Below are 17,140 nucleotides of genomic sequence, written 5' to 3'. Positions count from 1 at the left end.
AGAGATAATTACTGATTGGATGAAGATCATTTATGCACATTTCAGTATAGAGATCTTTATAGAGAGTATCTTTGTTGATTAATATTTGCTACTAGGGGACTAAAAATGTGGCAGTAAATTGAAACATATGTTGAAAGGATACTTCCTTTTAAAATCTTTACCCAATCCACTTATGTCATTATTATACTTGTTTGTAAAAATAGCTACCATTTATTGAATACTTGAATATGGTAGGCCCTTTACAAATATCCTCTCATCTCACTTAACCAACACAATCACTCTGAAAGATGGGCATCATTACTTCTTGTTTATAGGTATGAACCATGAGGCTCAAAAAGCAGCTAGTAAGTGACAGAGCAAGGATTGGAATACATTTTGTCTAATATCTACTACCCTATCAGATTGTATCACCATGGAAATATTTGGAAAATATACCAGGAAAATCTTTTGAGGTTGATTCCTATAAATGAGAAGAGGAGGAAGCAGCATTGTACAGAGGAAGAAGCTGGGCTATGTGTAGTCTTTCTATGGGGAACTCTGATGTTGTAATGGCTCTAAAGAATACTACAGGTCGAAGTTGGGAGGCTGAGTTTCTATACCATTATGTTGATCAGTCATTGCGTGTGGGTGCCCTGAAAGGAGTCATGACCTTGAGTTAAGTCAGGTGCCTGCACCTGAGAGGGCTGTCTGCGGCAGCACTCCCAACAGCTAGGGGAATAAATCTTTCAGTCCTGAAGAGGGGATCAGAACCATACATCACAGCCCTTTGTGATGTTTTGTGCCTTTGATCATTTGTACAGTATCATTTTTATTATTTAAGATGTCTGGGTGAGTCATCATGAAATGTCCCAAGAATGCCTCAGCCTGATGAAGATAACCTTGCCTGTCAACTCATTTCCTTTAGACCCCCAAGACCCTCAGTAGAAGACAAAAGTGTTTAGTTAGTTAGAGCTCAAGGAGTTGGGCTTATGTTTTTTCTGTGAGGGCAACAAGAATCACAGAAGTCAATGAGAGAAAATAGCCAGATAACTGAAAAACAGGAGGCAGGTTAGGAAGAACCTCAGACCAGGTTGTGCCCATCCGTGTGAGAGGATGTGATCCTTGTACAAGCAGCCATGGGACTAAATAAAGCCCTTTTGTAGGCTAGATTTAGCCCAAAGGCTGTAGCTTGCTAACAGTGGGTTTTTTAAATTAGCATTAAAAATGCAGGTCTAGGAATCTGTTTGGTTTCATTTGCATTTAACACCATAAGATTTCTATCTGTGTGACCTTGAGCAATATCACAAAGCCCTCTCTGTCTCAATATTCATCTGTTAAGTGGGTTATAGTACCTTACAGCATTGTTTAGAGTAGGGGATAGTCCCAGTTAAACATCCAGTAAGTAGTCTGGCACTCATCAGATATTCAGTAAGCAAATTTGGAATTGTTACTGTTGTTAAATTTGTTATCATACTGAGTTAATTGAATATTTTCTGCCAAAGCCACTATTAGCCTAAATTTCAGAGGCAAGTGAATAGTAGAATAATTTAATAATTTAATTTAAATGAGTTGTTAAAATTGTAAAGCAATAATCAAGGAAAAGATAGTATTAAGTATTCTATTCCTGCAACTTTCCTGTAAAATCTGAAATTATGTCAAAATAAAAACTGAAAATTAAAAAAAATAAAGCTCTTTAACTTACTTTGCTGGGATTATTTGGGAGAGAAGTATGCTCTGAGACCCTTAACTATTTCTATATTTCTATATTGCTTGGCTTCATGTAATTATACCCTTTCAGTTTATCCCTTTATTTTTGTGAAAACATCACTCTATTTCAGTCATGGTATGAGAATAAGAAAAAAAGTCTGTCCATATTTGGATTAGAAAGAAAAGGGGAACACTGTATCCATGAGGTGCAGATAAGATGCAAGCAGGGGAAATCAAAGTGAGCAATCTTCAAGAATGAGGTGAAATTGCAGGAAAAAAGACTCCAAAAAAGCATATACTGCTATATTTTTTCTCTTTTCCTTCCTGGAGATATTTCTTTCCTGGAGAAAATGAGTATTTATGAGCACCTACTGTATGCTATGCACAGTATTAGGTGCTTTCCCATTTTATCTTACACATAAGATAAAAGGACATTGGGAAAAATATTATTGTCATTTTACAATGAGAAAAATCGAGGCTCAGAGAGAATAGTTAGGTTTCCCAAAATCACACAGTGAGGGAATCACACAGTGAGGGATCTGGGGAGAGAATGTAGCATGGGTTTAGAATCAGAAACAATTGGGTTAATTGTCTATCAATGAGTGAATGGATACATAAGTAGCAGTATTTCCTTATAATGGAACACTATATCAGCAATAACAAGGAATGAACTATTGATCAACAAAACAACATGGTTTAATTTCAATGTAATTATACTGGGTGAAAAAAAGTCAGATAAAAAAGAACAGACATTGTATGATTCCATTTATAGAACTCTAGAAAATGCAAACTAATCTATAGTGACAGAAATCAGGTGAGTGGTTGCTTAGATATGAGGAGGGGTGGGAAGTAGTAGGAGAAAATTTTGGAAGGGGAATGATAGCTATGTTTAATATCTTGATTGTGGTTATGTTTATATACGTCAAAACATCATATTATACATCTTACATATATATTATTGCATGTCAATTATACCTTAATAAAGCATTAAAAAAAAACTGGAGTGGAATCCTTTTTACTATTTACAAGGGCTTAATCTCTGAGACTAGTACCTTCATTAGTTGATAATGACTCCTCAGAGAGTTGGCATGAAGATTAAAATAAATCAGTGAGGTTGTTTAATATAGTGCCTAATATAATATTAAGCGAGAAGTTATATAAGTCCTAGACTCTGAGTTCTTCCTTCTTAGAGCTTTCTCCACTTCAATTAGTAATGCTAGTCATTGTTATTTTTATTTATAGCTAATTTGAACACATCGGTCTTAATCTAAAGCACAAGATCTTTCTGCTTCACCACACCAAACCATGACAAATTTTATAATTTGAGTTCACTGACATCATCTCCTGATGGAGGACCAGGCCAGAGTCTTCTGCAAAAAACGCTGTTTTGTCTTAGGGCCAATAGTTTGTCCAAATTGTTGCTATTGTACTCTTTAGCCCCAGAATTTTTCTTTAGTTCCTTTTTATAATTCTATTTCTTTATTGCTAATTTTGTTTATACATCTTTTGCCTCATTTCCTTTAGTTCTTTGTCCAGGTTTTTTGTTTCTGTTTTTGTTTCTTTGAGCATATTTAAGCATAGGTTGTTTTCAAATCTTTGTCTAATAACTTCAATGTCGGGGCTTCCTCACAAATGGCTTCATTCCTTTAAATAAGCCATTCTTTCTTGTTTCTTTGTATGCCTTGTAATTTTTTTTTGGGGGGGGGTAGAACTGACATTTGACTATTGTAATGTAACTGCAAGTCAGATTCTTCCTCTTTCACAACCTATAGATTTAATGTCCTTTCCAAACTATTATTGCAAAGACTGTATTCCTTGTTACATGTGGTCACTGAAGTCTCTGTTCCTCAGTTTGTGCTCAGCAAGGGTTGTGATAGAAATACCCTTGAATGCTAGAAACTTCCCAGTCTTTGCAAATTGGCTCTGAGCCTGGGCCCCCCTTCAACTTGCCAGTTTTCACTGTGCCAAGGGATGAGCGCAAGGTGAAAACAGGGTTTTCTTGAGTGTTTTTGGAGTATGTCTTGCCCTGAGCATGCACATGGCTTTCCAAATTCCATTTATATAGTTACTTTTGAATGTCTAAATTTCCCAAAGAAACTCTACCCAGCTTTTGTCTTAGGCAGTCTATTGTGTTTCAACTGTAATCTCTGCCTTGTTAATTAATTAACAAGGCAGATTTGCAGCATTTTCAAGCCTTTTTATCTGAGTTCTGAGATAAAATAGGACAGAATACCTTGTATCAGAGCTACCTTATATTAGTCTGCTTGGGATGCCACATCAAAATATCATGGTATAGATTACTCAGACACCAGAAATTTATTTCTTACACTTCTAGAAGATAGAAAGTCCAAAAATCAAGGCACCAACCAAGTCAGTTTCTGATGGAAGATGATTTCTGGTTTGCAGACAACTGCCTTCTCACTGTGTCCTCACATGATGGAAAGAATGAGCTCTAGTGTCTATTCTCACAAGGGCTCTAGCTCTACTAAATGAGGGTCTTATCCTTAGGGCCTCATTTAACTTTTATTACCTCCTTATAAGCCCTAGAATCACATTGGGGGTTAAGGCCTGAATATATGAATTCTGGAAGGCATAATTCAGTCCATAGCACCCCCAGATAGATTAGAACAGGCCTCACAGTAATCTCTAAACAAGGTCTATTTGCTCCATTCAGAACCAGGGAAAGAGTGGCACACTGAGAACAAGAGCAGCTGCCATTTTTTTGGTTGCTACACTCTAAGACTCTGCCTCTTTATGACTGCATTGGCTTTATGACTGTTGCCCTTTTAATACTACTGACATTACAAGACTGTCTCCATGCAGAGAAAAGGGTAGAGTGAACTACCTACTCTGCCATCATGCTCTTCTTATTCAAAAGACTGTAATTTTTGCGTGTTTTTCATAAGCTTTATGTTAATCTTCAGACCAAAGATTTCACAATGCTTTTTACTTTTTTAAGTGATTTTAAAGGTTTTTTGTTTTATTTTTTTATTTTTTTATTCATGATAGACACAGAGAGAGAGAGACAGAGAGAGAGAGGCAGAGACACAGGCAGAGGGAGAAGCAGGCCCGACGTGGGACTCGATCCCAGGACCCCAGGATCGTGTCCTGGGCCAAAGGCAGGTGCCAAACCACTGAGCCACCCAGGGATCCCCTTTTCACTTCTTATAAATGAAAAGAACTATTTAGATTTCTCTTAAATACAATGAGATTTATTAGAAATGTATTTTAAAGAATGGAAAAAATTAACCACTTAAACTAACAACAGCAAAGTATAATTTAATAGGAGAATATAGTGTAGGGATCCATGGAACTCAAAAGCAGGCAGGCCACTCTCAGTATGGGAGCCATAGGAAATCTGTGCAAAGCTAGAAAATGACTCTCCCCTTTCTGTTTCTATCTCTCTCTGGGAATACCACAGCTTGGGGCCACTATTCTCAAAGAGTTTGCTTCATTTCTGTCTTTCTCTTTTTTTTTTTTTTTTTCCTGTCTTTCTCTTTACAGAGTAGATTCCCTTATCTTGGGTTTACACATCTGGGTCACAAGTCCATGTCTAGAATATAGTTTCAGTGTTAACAGATAGGAACTAGGATTTCTCTCCCAGTTCCAAATTCCCAGAAGAGACTCTGATTGATTCAAATTCCTCTGAGGATCAAAGTCTATGACCAGGAAGGGGGAAGTGTTCTCACATAAACAGTACTCTGGAGACTCAATCTGTAGATGAAAATTATAGAAAAGGGGATGAGGAAGAGGGTGCTTCTCAATGGATGATGGCCATAAAACCCAACCCAAAGTATCGACCACAATTCATTTTTAGATTTGCATACACTTAAATACAATTTAAAAGAAACGAGGAGAAAAAAAGGTGCCACAATATGCAGCTAAGATTTGTAAGTCAGTTCTTTACAATAAAACAAGTAGCATACACTCTTATAATTTACTGCTTAGGGATTTTAAACTAAAGCTAGCTTCACCTATTCCATTTACAGCAAACGTTTTCTGCTTTTATTGAACCACAAGGGAAAACAATTAAGGAATATTCTGATTTGTATTCCAGGGAACTAGAGAAACTCAGGGTAAGTAATCCCAGAGAGCCCAATCTCATAAATTGAGAATCTTTCTCTAGATGACACAAGTTCCTCAGTGCAACCGTGGTAGTCTCTGCTTCCAAGCTAATATGTGGCGAGTCATGCTGAGTCCTCTTCTCTTCAGGTTAAAAGTATTTCCTTTTTTTTTTTTTTTTTCTTATCTCCCCTCTCCTCTGTTCTCCACCTTTATCCCCTTTACATGTCAACCAACTTAGAAAATAACATTAGTGTTTCCATCTGTCTCAAAATCTTGGTAGATTTTGTGATGATATAGCTACAAGGAATAAAAATTGTTTGCAAATGCTCTTTTAGTTTCTGTCGGATGAAAATACTTTATCTTGGCAGGTTATCTTCAATATGAAATTAGAAGCCCTACCATCACCAGAAAAGAAAGATCTGTCCTTTTTTTCCTAGAATTTTTCTTCTTCCTATTCAAGTTAATAAAGATGGTAGGTAGCAGGAATCATCAACTACAAATAACCTGATGAATACTTAAGCAAGTAGTTTCAGCTGATGTGGGGTCATACTGAATATCAGAAAGAAAGAAAGAACAATACAATAAAACCAGGGAGTTTGGATAATTCATCCATTACATAATCAGGGCTTGAATCTTACACTAAAGCTCTATCTTACTCATCCTCATATATTTATCTCTGAGCTCATCCACACCACCAAACTGTGCATTGTCAATAATTGCATCTCTGGTGTTCCATTAAATAAAGACTTCCCTATGTGCCCAAGTTTTCCTCTCTGAAAGAGAAAGACATATATTCTATAATTTATTTTCTTCCTGTTGGCTGCAATTTTGCTCTAGGATAAACTCTTAGACTCAGACCAAATTATTGGTTAAATGTATGTTTATTACAAAGTATGCTTAACTACCACTGTTGCCACAAAGAGGGGCACACACCCAACTGCAATTACAAATTAATTCATGAAAAGGAAAAGGAAGCAGTCATAATTATGTATTCCTTTTAAAGTGCAATAAATTTTCAACAGGCTAATAAAATGAGATCTGACATATAATAACCTACCATCCTACCATACTCTTAAATCTTAACTGCTTGCTATGAATGATGCTAGTATTTTACAAAGGTACACAGTAAAGTCAGTAATGAGTTATCACCTCTTGAAAGAAAGCTCTTCATGGTGTATACACCTTAAATATTTAATACTTAATTGCTTAAAAATAAAATAGATCTCAGAGCCTAATGAAATTAAAAGAATGTCAATGCTTTTCAATTACACTTTCACCTATAATCTGATTAACCACCTTTTGAGGTAGGCTGGGATTATTTCCCCCAATTTACAGATAGAGAAATTGAGATTTAGAAAATTTGGATGACTTGCCATGGGCCATTCAGCTAGTCAGTGAAAAAATTGGGAGCATTATCCAGACCTCAAGGGTTCCACTGCTCTATTCACTATATGTTTCCTCCAGAATTGTCGACATTTATAGTAAGATTCACAATGATTTCTCTATGATCGCATCAGAAAACCCTTATAGAATACAGGTGTCAGGGAGCAAAGACAATACTAGCAATGTATGCTATTCTTCAAAGTGAAAAAAACATATTTCACTTCACCGGTTTGTTCATTCAAACAAGAAATCATTAAACACCTACATTAAATGCCAGCCATTGTTCTAGGTTCTATTATACCCACCTGTATTAGTTTTCTTTGCTGCGTAACAAATTATCCCAAAATTTAATGGCTTAAAGCAACAAACCTGTATTATCTTACAGTTTCTATGGGCCAGGAATTTGGGAGATTTTTTTTTAAAGATTTTATTTATTTATTCATGAGAGACACACACACACACACACAGACAGAGAGGCAGAGACACGGGCAGAGAGAGAAGCAGGCTCCATGCAGGGAACCCGATGCAGGACTTGATCCCGGGACTCCAGAATCACGCCCCGGGCCAAAGGCAGGTGCTAAACCGCTGAGCCACCCAAGGATCCCTGGGAGCAGATTAATGGAGTGTTTCTGGCTCAGGATCTCTCTGAAGGTCAGTATAGATGTTGACGAGGGATGCAGTCATCTGGAGACTTGACTAGGGCTGAAACATCTGTTCCCAAGTTCACTCACACGGCTGTTGTTAAGAGTTGTTGGTTCCTCACTGGCTGTTGGTGGGAAGTCTTAACTACTTATAATGTGGGCATCTCTATAAAGTTGCCTGAGAGTCTTTATGACTTGACAACCATCTTTCCCTAGCAAGCGGTCCCAGAGAAAGAAGAAAACTGGCATATGTTTTATAATCTCCTCTAAGTTACACTGCATCACTTCTACATCTTATTCATGAGACAAAGTCACTAAACACAGTCCAGACTCAAGGTAAGAGGGATTAAGTCCCACTGTTTGAGGGAAGAAACATCAAAGAACTTGTGGACATATTTTAAAACCACTATATCAAAAAAAATAAAAATAAAAAAATAAAACCACTATATCAGTGACTGTAATTTTATATACAGAATTTAATCTAATTATTACAAAATGATTTGTTAATCTCATAACATTTGGATAAAATTTTTTCTTTTTTTTTACATTTGGGTAATTAAAGGGAAACCAAGTGTATTAGAGAGTGGTTTTTTGTGGTTGTTTCCATTTTGTGTCCCCATTTTCATTTTATTCTATTAAAAAATTCTACATACAACGCTAAGTAAATGCTGGCTTGTCCTATCTTGCTGTGTTATTAGGAGTTGCATTCATTGCTTATGACAGAAAACCCAAGTAACAAAACCTTAAATAGGAGGGATTTATTCTCCCTTACATAACAATAAATCCAGAAATGGATGGTCCAGAGCCAATTAGCTGGCCTTCCAGAGCAAACACAAACCCTGGCACCTCTGGCTTCCTACGCTATTAATATTTGTGGGGCTTTGGTTATTATGGTTGAAATATGGCTGCTCCACTTCTAGCATCATGCACTGTTTCAGGTGAGAAAAAAAAATGGGTACAGGTCTAATGGTTAAAAGGACATTTCTTCCATAGAGCTTTGAGCCTCTCCTAAAAATACCCATTTTCATTTTATTGATCAGTCACACAGCCAGCCATGGCTTACAGAAATCTGGAGAAGTAAATATTTTTAACTAGACTACACTGTCACCCTGAAAAAAAAATCAGAGTTCTGCTAGTAAGGAAGAAAGGATTTTGGTTTAAACAGCTAGCAGTGTTTACCACCCTGCTTCCAAGAAGCCTCAACACACAATATTCTGCTTCAACAAGTTTTGACACACATTACTGAAACACCACACCAGACAAATATACTGTCCAAGATTTATCTGTGTTTCAAACGGGAGAATCTAGTCATTTTGAATCCCATATATAAAGTATATTTTTCAAAGTAATCACAACTTTCTTTCTTCTAGTTGATAACATTGAAGAATTGGCTGACATTAATGTCACTTCTAGGAGACTATCCAAGTAGATAATCATATAGTTGTGCAAAAGTATGTGCATAAAGTTCATGAGTTGTTTATTATATTGAAATTTGGGGGAAAAAAACAAATAGCAATAGAATACTGGTTATATAAATGATAGTACATCCATGTATCTTTAAAAAATGATATTAATTATGATATACTGTTCAGTGAGAAACGAAATATATACATACTAAAATCCACTTTATGAAATATTGTATTTACATGTCTTTATGTGTTATTTTTTATATCTGAAAGAATGCAACATACACTCTTATAAATCGTTATCTGTGGATTATGGGATTTGGATAATTTTTTTTTTTGCATTTGTTTGAATAACTATATATTCTTTTCATGAAAAAAAACAGCTATTTTCAAATACCCAAAGGGTGGGAGGGGCTTACTTGTTCTGGTTTTGTTCGTATCAATATTGTTTCCTGCCAGTAATTTTCTGAGTCATGCTGTCTCAGCTTCTCTTTGGAAGGGTTTCTTATCTTTGCTCAATGGAAAAAGCAAAGTTGTTCCTTACTCATTAAAAATTTCCGTAAGATTAAAATGAGGTAAAGAATCTTGAGTTTATATTTGTTTTGCTTTCTATTTGGAACATTGTGATCTCTGGCGGGGTCTCCTTTCCCTGTTTTACAGTGGGTTGTGGAAGAGAAGGGGATGAGGCTGGGCAATTCACTATACACAAGTTGGAAGAAAGGGAAGAGGATACAGTTAAAGGATACAAGGAGAAAAGTCTAGAGGCATGCGCCAGGAAAAGAGCACTAACCTGAAGCCTATGAGTTTATCTTTCTGACCTCAGTTTCCTCATCTGAAAAATAAAAGGTTTATAAAAAAAAATTTTTTTTAAGACTTTTATTTATTTCCTTGAGAGACAGAGAAAGCACGAGTGGGGGGAGGCCCGGAAAGAGAAGCAGCGCCCCCCCCACCCCCCGCCCCAGCATGGAGCTCCATGATCCCCAGGACCCCGGGATCAGGACCTGAGCCAAGGCAGATGCTAAATCAACTGAACCCACCCAGGATAAAAGGTTTAAGGATCACTAGATGCACTTAAATTCTTTTGGTAGATTCTCTTGGATCTGTTAGTGGCATATCATGGCAAACTACACTAGAGCTGAATCTAAACAAATTAAGGGAAAAAGAACAACAATAACTTATATTCATTGTTCATTATCTCTCCGAGGTGTGTTAAGTAACTTGCCAACGTTGCACAGCAAATAGGTGGAGGGACCGAGATTCCAGCCCAGAGCCCAAGCTCCTAAAGGTTATGCTGAAAGGCATTAAAAAAACAAACTAACTAACTAACAAAACGGACTAAGAAGGGCTTTTAAAAGAAGCAGGATGAGGGATCTCTGGGTGGCTTGGCGGTTAAGCTCCTGCCTTCAGCCCAGGGCATGGTTCTGGAGTCCTGGGATCAAGTCCCACATCGGGCTCCCTGCATGGAGCCTGCTTCTCCCTCTGCCATGTGTCTCTCATGAATAAATAAGATCTTTTAAAAATAAATAAAAATAAAAGCAGCATCCTCAAGCTAAGGCCTTTCTCATCCTCAAGCTAAGGCCTTGTCGATGATGGTGAAAGCCAAGACCTTACTCCCACTTCCTGACTGTTGTGCGGTTGCCTCAATGGCTCACGGGCTCCTTTCTAGAGTCCAAAAACCACTTTCTGATTCAAAGTCCTTTCGCCAGATAAAAGGAAGACGAGTTTTAGAAAGCCCCCGGCCGCTCTAGACTTGCCTGACGGCACCGCAGCGAAGGAATGAGAGAACCCAAGCACGTGCACACAGGCCACCCCTTTCCGGTTCAGGCATCTGGTCACCCAGCTCCCGCTTGCGCACCTCACCTTCCTGTATTCCCTTTCAGTAAGGCCAGAGAGAGTACCTGGGGGGTGGGGAGTGGGGGACAGGAGAAAACGGAGTAGGCGGGCCAGGGTGAGAGCCTGTTCCTCACCCAGAGGCCCCTCAGGAACCTCCAGCCTCAGTCACTGCAGTTTCACTGCTTCAGAGTCTCTCAGGGTCCGGAAGCCAGCGCGAAAGCCCCACCGCCAGAGCAGGAAGCAAGAGGCCGGCAGCGCAGAGCCGCAAGCGGGCTGCGACTACCGCTCGAGGAAGACCCGGCTTCCCAGACCCCCTCGCAGAAGGGCGGGGCGTGAGCTCGGCGGCCAATCCCCGCGCCCGCACGTCGCCACGGCCCCGCCCCCGCCCGCCTCCCCTCGCCCCGCCCTTCCCCGGGGCTGGTGCGGCGGCGGAGACGTCAGCTCTAGGAGACCCCGGGGTGGCGGCTGCGCCGTCGGCGGGCCTCGGCCTGGACGCGCTGCGGGGAGGGGCGGAGCGAGCGGGCGGGACGGAGGGCGAGCTGGGCCCGCCTCGGCCGCCGCCGCCGCCGCCGCCGCCGCCGCCAGGGAATAATCTGGGCGGCAGCGGGCGGCCCCCGCTAGCGGCCACGAGCCACTTCTGCGGGTGCCGGGAGGAGCTGCGGCTGCCGGTCTCGAGTCGTCCCCCTCTCCGCCCCCCAGGAGGGGCGTGAGGAGCCGCGGCTGCTGTCAGGTACGGCCGGCGGAGGCGCCCTCCGCTGCGGGTCCAAGGTCTCGGCTTCCCCTCGCGCTCCCGGCCCGGAGCGTGCGCTGGGGGCGCGCGGCGGGGGGAAGCCGACCCGGGCGCCGCCAAACAGGTGTCTCGGGGGGTCGCCGCCGGGGCTGGGGACTCGTGGGCTCCCGAGGGAGGCGTGGGGTACTTCCTGCTCCCGGCGCCTCTGCGAACCGCCTGGGGGCCGCCCGCCCACCGGGCCGCTATTTTGTGGACGAGGAGCCTCGTCTTCGCGGTGGCTTCTTCCTTTCCGCCGGCTGGCGCCCCTCACCTCCTCTTCGCGCGCTGCCTGCCGTCGGGCGGCAGCACTGAGGCGCCAGGCTGCGCCCGGGTGGCGGCCGGACCGCTCCCGGCTCCTGCCCGCGGGGCCCTCCTCCCCGCCCCCCTCCCCGCCCCCCTCTGGCCCGTGCGTCGGGCGAGACCCGGGGCTCCGGTCGGCCCCAGCGCTCAGGTGTGGGCACCTGGGGCTGCGGGGCAGCCCGAGTGCCGGAAGAGCGGGCGTCTTCCACGAGTGCCGGGGGACTTCCTCGGGGCTTTCTTGGGTCATCAGGTTTGTCCGTGGCTGATTTATTTATTTTTTTATTTTTTTTTAATTTCTCTGCCTCTGGCCGAACGAGCAAAGCCAGGTGCGTTGGACTCACTTGCTGCACTGGAGAAGGAGGAAGAGTTTTCTCTCCCCCCACCCCCCGCTCCGCGCTAGTGTGACCGGAGTAGTAGGTGCGGACAGGCTGGCCGCACAGTTTTGAATTTGGAGAAATTGTACGCTCTTAAAAGAGGAACGTAATTTGGGAACGGGGATTGATTCTTCCCTAGCTCTTACTCTCTTGTTTTTTAAGATAAAAAAAAAAAAAAATAAGAAAGCACCACGTGCTTTGGAAGAGTTGATTGGATTTATAATCTAGTTCTCTAAATTCGTGATGTAGGTCTAATAAATAGATCTTTTTAGCGCTTTTCAGATTGGAAAACTCTTAGGCTAACCGTGAATTGACTTCGCTATGAATTAAAGAGTTATAAAGGTAGAACTTTTAACGCATTAAGGTGAATGATTAGGCCAATGTAATTGGGACAGAAATATGTTCATTTACTAAAAGTTAGGCACAGAATGTAGACAGCTCGGCCTGGATGCCAGGAAAAAGTTGTGCAGATTTCGATTTGTTTCATTCTGGTGTTGATTTAGGTATTGGGGACCAGACTTTTTGAGAGAGATTTAGACAGCTTTCCATACCCTTAGCAGATAAATGTCAAGTGAACCTTTATACACATGATGTTCTGTGTTATAAGTATTGTGTACAGTAAACTCTACTTATTTTTCACTAGCCTTAGTATGTTTTGATGTGCACTTTTAAGTGAATATAAAGTTTCAAACTACCGAACAGTTAACTTTTCACCATATGTTAAGTAAAACAGTGATTTAGTAAGGAAAGTATGACTCATTTAAAATTCTTCATAAGAAGCATGGTTTTTCAGTACTAGTGGAGAACTATTAAGTATCTCTCTTAAATTTGCCTGTGATTTGTGTTTTTCTGTATCTTTTGATTTAGGCTTCAGCATTTTAAAACTACTTTGTGCTTAATACCCATTTAAGAATAGATATGCTTTTTTTGGCTTAGGTTATACTAGTCTATATTTCTGAATAAATTTAATATCCAGAAATTCTTCGAATTTTGCCACATTCTTATTTAGTAGTACATACAATGGATTAATTTTCACTCAGTCATAGAAATACAAAACTGTGTCATTTAGGCGTATGCTATTTACTGTTTGTATATAGATTTGTGCTAAGAAAAAAATTGCATTTTATAGCTTATAAACGTTGTAAGTCATGGTAATTTAAAATAGAGTCTATGTGATGAAATTATTGATCAGAATTCTTGTGACATTGCAGCTGTAAAAATTAAATGGAAAACGGACAACTTGATGAAATTAATTTCAGATACATTTAAAATTTTAAGCTTCACAATACCACCATGTTACTTTTAGGAGATTTGTTGAGATTTGAATAAAGACACTAGTGTACAAAACTATAATGAGATGGAAAGAAAAGTTTGACAAAATTTTTTTTACCCAAAATTCATTAGAAATAAGGTCATTCTTTTACAAGAAGGAAGAAAGAGAAGAAAAACATGGAGAACTGTTCTGTAAAAGAGAAGATAGCATTTTATTTTAAATCTAAATGCATATCTAATGTGTACTTAAAGGTTCACTTTGCAACTAATTCAAATGGCCAAGGGGAAAATACATACCAAAATGTATAATGTGTGAAAATAAGAAATGTCCCTTGGAGGGAAAGAAAAGAAAAAAGATGTTTGTGAAATAGAGAAGCACAAAAGAAGGTAGGAGAAACAAACAAAAAAACCTCAAGTTATCTAGAACCTCTAGTATGAGCTGTCTTGCACATTGAAGGCAGGAGAGGCGATGTTAAGTGGGAGAGATTTTGAGACGGGAAACCTGATTAATTTACAACTAAGGCCATGTATTAAAACAAACTGATGGAAATGAGAGAATAGCCAGAATTTGAAATCATGTATGGCTTGGTGTGGTTATTTGCATTCTTGGTCCTTATATTGGTTTCCGAGGGCTGCCATAACAAAGTGTAGCAAACTGGGTGATTTAAAACACAGAAATTTTTAATCTCAGTTCTGGAGGCTAGAATTCTGAAATCAGGTTGTTGTCAGGGCCATGGTGTCTAGGTTCTAGGGGAGAATCTGTTCGTGTCTCTTAGCTTCTCATGTCACTGGTAGACTTGCAGCTATATCACTCCATCCACTCCATTCTTTCTGTCTTTTCATATGGCATTCTCTCTTCTTTATAAGGACACCAGTTGTATTGGATTAAGGTGTACCACAATGACTTCATCTTAACTTGATTACATCTGCAAAGACCCTATTTCCTAACAAAGCCCCACTTATAAGTACTGGGGTTAGGTGGGGGGACACAACCCACCACAGTCACATAATTTATCTTCTACAGTGTTCAGCAAATTTTTAGCACCATGTGGCAGACCAAATCAGAGGGTGTGGTGGCAACAGTGTAGGGGACATGCAAATTTCCTTGTCATTTACTTATCTCAGTGCTTAACTCCAAACTGGGTTGCAGAGAGAAAGCAAACAGGCAGACAAAAATCTCTGTCCTGGAGGAGCTTATGTTCTAAAACGTAGGTTCACAAAATGTGGTTCCTGGATCTGCAGTATCAGCATCATCTGGGAACTTGTTAGCAATCCACATTTTCAGGCTATTTTTATATCAAGCCCCAGACCTCTTGATTCAGAAACTTTTAAAAAAGACTTTCAGGTGATTCTGATGCAGACTCAGGTTTGAGAACCAACAAACAAGATGGAGAAAAGAGACAATAAACAAAATGAAGAAATAATATGTGATGTATTAGACGTTAATAGGTGTTGTGGGTAAGAATAGGGCGACCAGGGAAGACCCCTTGAGAAGTAAAGGCCTGAAGGAGTTGAGGAGTAAGCCATGTGAGTATGTAGGTGAGTTGTGTTCCCAACAGAGAACAGCAGGTGCAAAGGCCTTCACATGTTTGAGAAACAGCAGGGAGTCAAGAAGAATACAGTAAGGGAAACGTTAACAGATTCAATGTATGAAATTTCTTTTCCTTTTTGACCTATAAAAACCAAGTACTAGGAAGAAAGATCAGAAGAAGAAGAGTAGAATTAGGATGGCAGACCATTGAGGTTCATCTTAAGGCTTTTGCTTTGTCTCTGAGTGAGATTGGGAAGACACTGGAAGATCTTGAGTAAGTGAGTTTACAGTCTTTTTAAAAGGATCACTGGCTCAGGGTGTGATCTGGGAGTCCCAAGATTGAGTCCTGCACGGAGCCTGCTTCTCCCTCTGCCTGTGTCTCTGCCTCTCTCTCTCTCTCTGTATCTCTCATGAATAAATAAATAAAATATTTTTAAAAATGAAGAAAGAAGGATGTAAAGGGAAGAGTTGATTGGGAGTCAGTTATAGTAGTTGGGAGAGAGAGAGGGAGAGGAGAAGGGAGAAAAGAAGGTGATCAGAAACATATAAGACTAGTGAAAAGGGCTTTTTTCCCCTCCTACTCTAGTTACTTCAGTCACCCATTTGCCTTCCTCAGAGGCAACTGGTGTTACAATTCTTTATATATTCTTCCTTAGATATGTATATGTGATAGACTAGGTTCTAGCAGGTTAGTGGACTAGTTCTTAACTGGAGCTGATTTTGTTCCTTAGGAGACATTTGGCAGTGTCTAGAGACATTTTTGGTTGTCACAACTAGGAGTGCAGCTGGTATCTAGTGAGTAGAGGCCACAGGTGCTACTAAACATCTTACAGTGAACAGGACAGCCAACCACAAGAGAGAATTATCCAGCTTAAGATGTCACTGGCTTAATGGGGGTTGCAGAGGTTGAAGCATAGATGGTGGAGGGAAGATAGTGTCGTATAGGCAGAGAAGACAGTAGGAATAGAGGAGCCCACTGCAGCAGGGATGTTTAGTAAACCGTAGATAGTTCAGGATTGCTGAAGAGTAAATACTAGGGCATGGAGTATTGAAATATGAGGCCGGAAACTTGGACAGAGTCTAACTAGATCAAGGAGAACCTATATATATCATGTTAAAGGTGCTTAGATTTTGTCTTTTAGGCAGTAGGCTCTATGGAGAATTCATGGAGTGATTTGGTCAGCTTTTCCTTTTAGATAGGTCATTCTGGTAACAGAATGGGAATAAGTTGAGAGAGAACGTTTGAGTGAGGGAGACAGATTAAATATTGTAGTTGCTTAGGGAAGAGAGGAGGGTCTGAAATAGTAGAAATGGAGAGGAGAGGATGGATTAAAAAACATTTAGGAAATAAAATTGACAAGATTTGGTAATTGGATATGGAGTAGGGATAAGGGGAATGTTAAGAATTAAAGACACTGATTTCTAGTTGAGATAAATAGATGGCTCCTAGTGAAATAGGAACCCATTGGTGAATAATGTAGGTGATCGCCAGTAATTTTAGTTAAGATAAGCAGGTAGCAAGGGAATTAAGGAAGGAAGGTAAATGAGTCACTTTTGGCTGTGTTGAATTTAAGATGCCTATGGTCAAGGTGGAAACATTCAGTATATATGTAAGTCAAACTTCAGGAAGTCTGAAAAGGATCAAGAGATCCTCTTTTGTAACAAATGTGGGGATTTTAGTGCACTTTGTTTTTGTTACATTATCTCTATAAATAAAGTCGCCTATCTTAATTTTTGTAAAATAAAAAAAGTAATATATATGTCCTTGATTAAAACATTAAAAGGTTATAAAACAAAAACTTTTCTTACTCATGCCATCTAGTCTTAGTTCCCAGAGATAGTCTTTGTTATATATCTCTATATACATCTTTCCAGAGCTA

At 40.1% G+C, this 17,140-nt stretch overlaps 1 protein-coding gene and 1 long non-coding RNA gene across 6 annotated transcripts in view; one reads left to right on the top strand and one right to left on the bottom strand.

Annotated features, from left to right (window-relative positions):
- The window catches only part of LOC140608999 (uncharacterized), a 28,650-nt gene extending 17,317 nt beyond the window's left edge, over positions 1 to 11,333 (bottom strand). For both annotated transcript variants that reach the window (XR_012011009.1, XR_012011008.1), the window contains exons 1-2: positions 11,080 to 11,333; positions 9,972 to 10,013 (exon numbers count right to left, since the gene is read on the bottom strand). This is a non-coding gene — a long non-coding RNA (uncharacterized lncRNA). The remainder of the gene's footprint in view (positions 1 to 9,971; positions 10,014 to 11,079) is intronic.
- A 200-nt stretch (positions 11,334 to 11,533) lies between these two features.
- C1GALT1 (core 1 synthase, glycoprotein-N-acetylgalactosamine 3-beta-galactosyltransferase 1) overlaps positions 11,534 to 17,140 on the top strand; it is a 38,174-nt gene continuing 32,567 nt past the window's right edge. For 2 of the 4 annotated variants that reach the window (XM_072784050.1, XM_072784048.1), the window contains exon 1: positions 11,534 to 11,744. The gene's annotated coding sequence lies outside the window, so the exon portion shown is untranslated. Of the gene's footprint in view, positions 11,745 to 12,191; positions 12,334 to 17,140 lie in introns of those variants that run through there. The other 2 variants (XM_072784049.1, XM_072784051.1) reach the window with 2 other exon arrangements.

Source organism: Canis lupus, chromosome 18, assembly GCF_048164855.1.
Source record: "Canis lupus baileyi chromosome 18, mCanLup2.hap1, whole genome shotgun sequence".
In the NCBI taxonomy this organism is placed as follows: Eukaryota; Metazoa; Chordata; class Mammalia; order Carnivora; family Canidae; genus Canis; species Canis lupus.
This window is presented reverse-complemented; position numbering and strand designations above follow the sequence as displayed.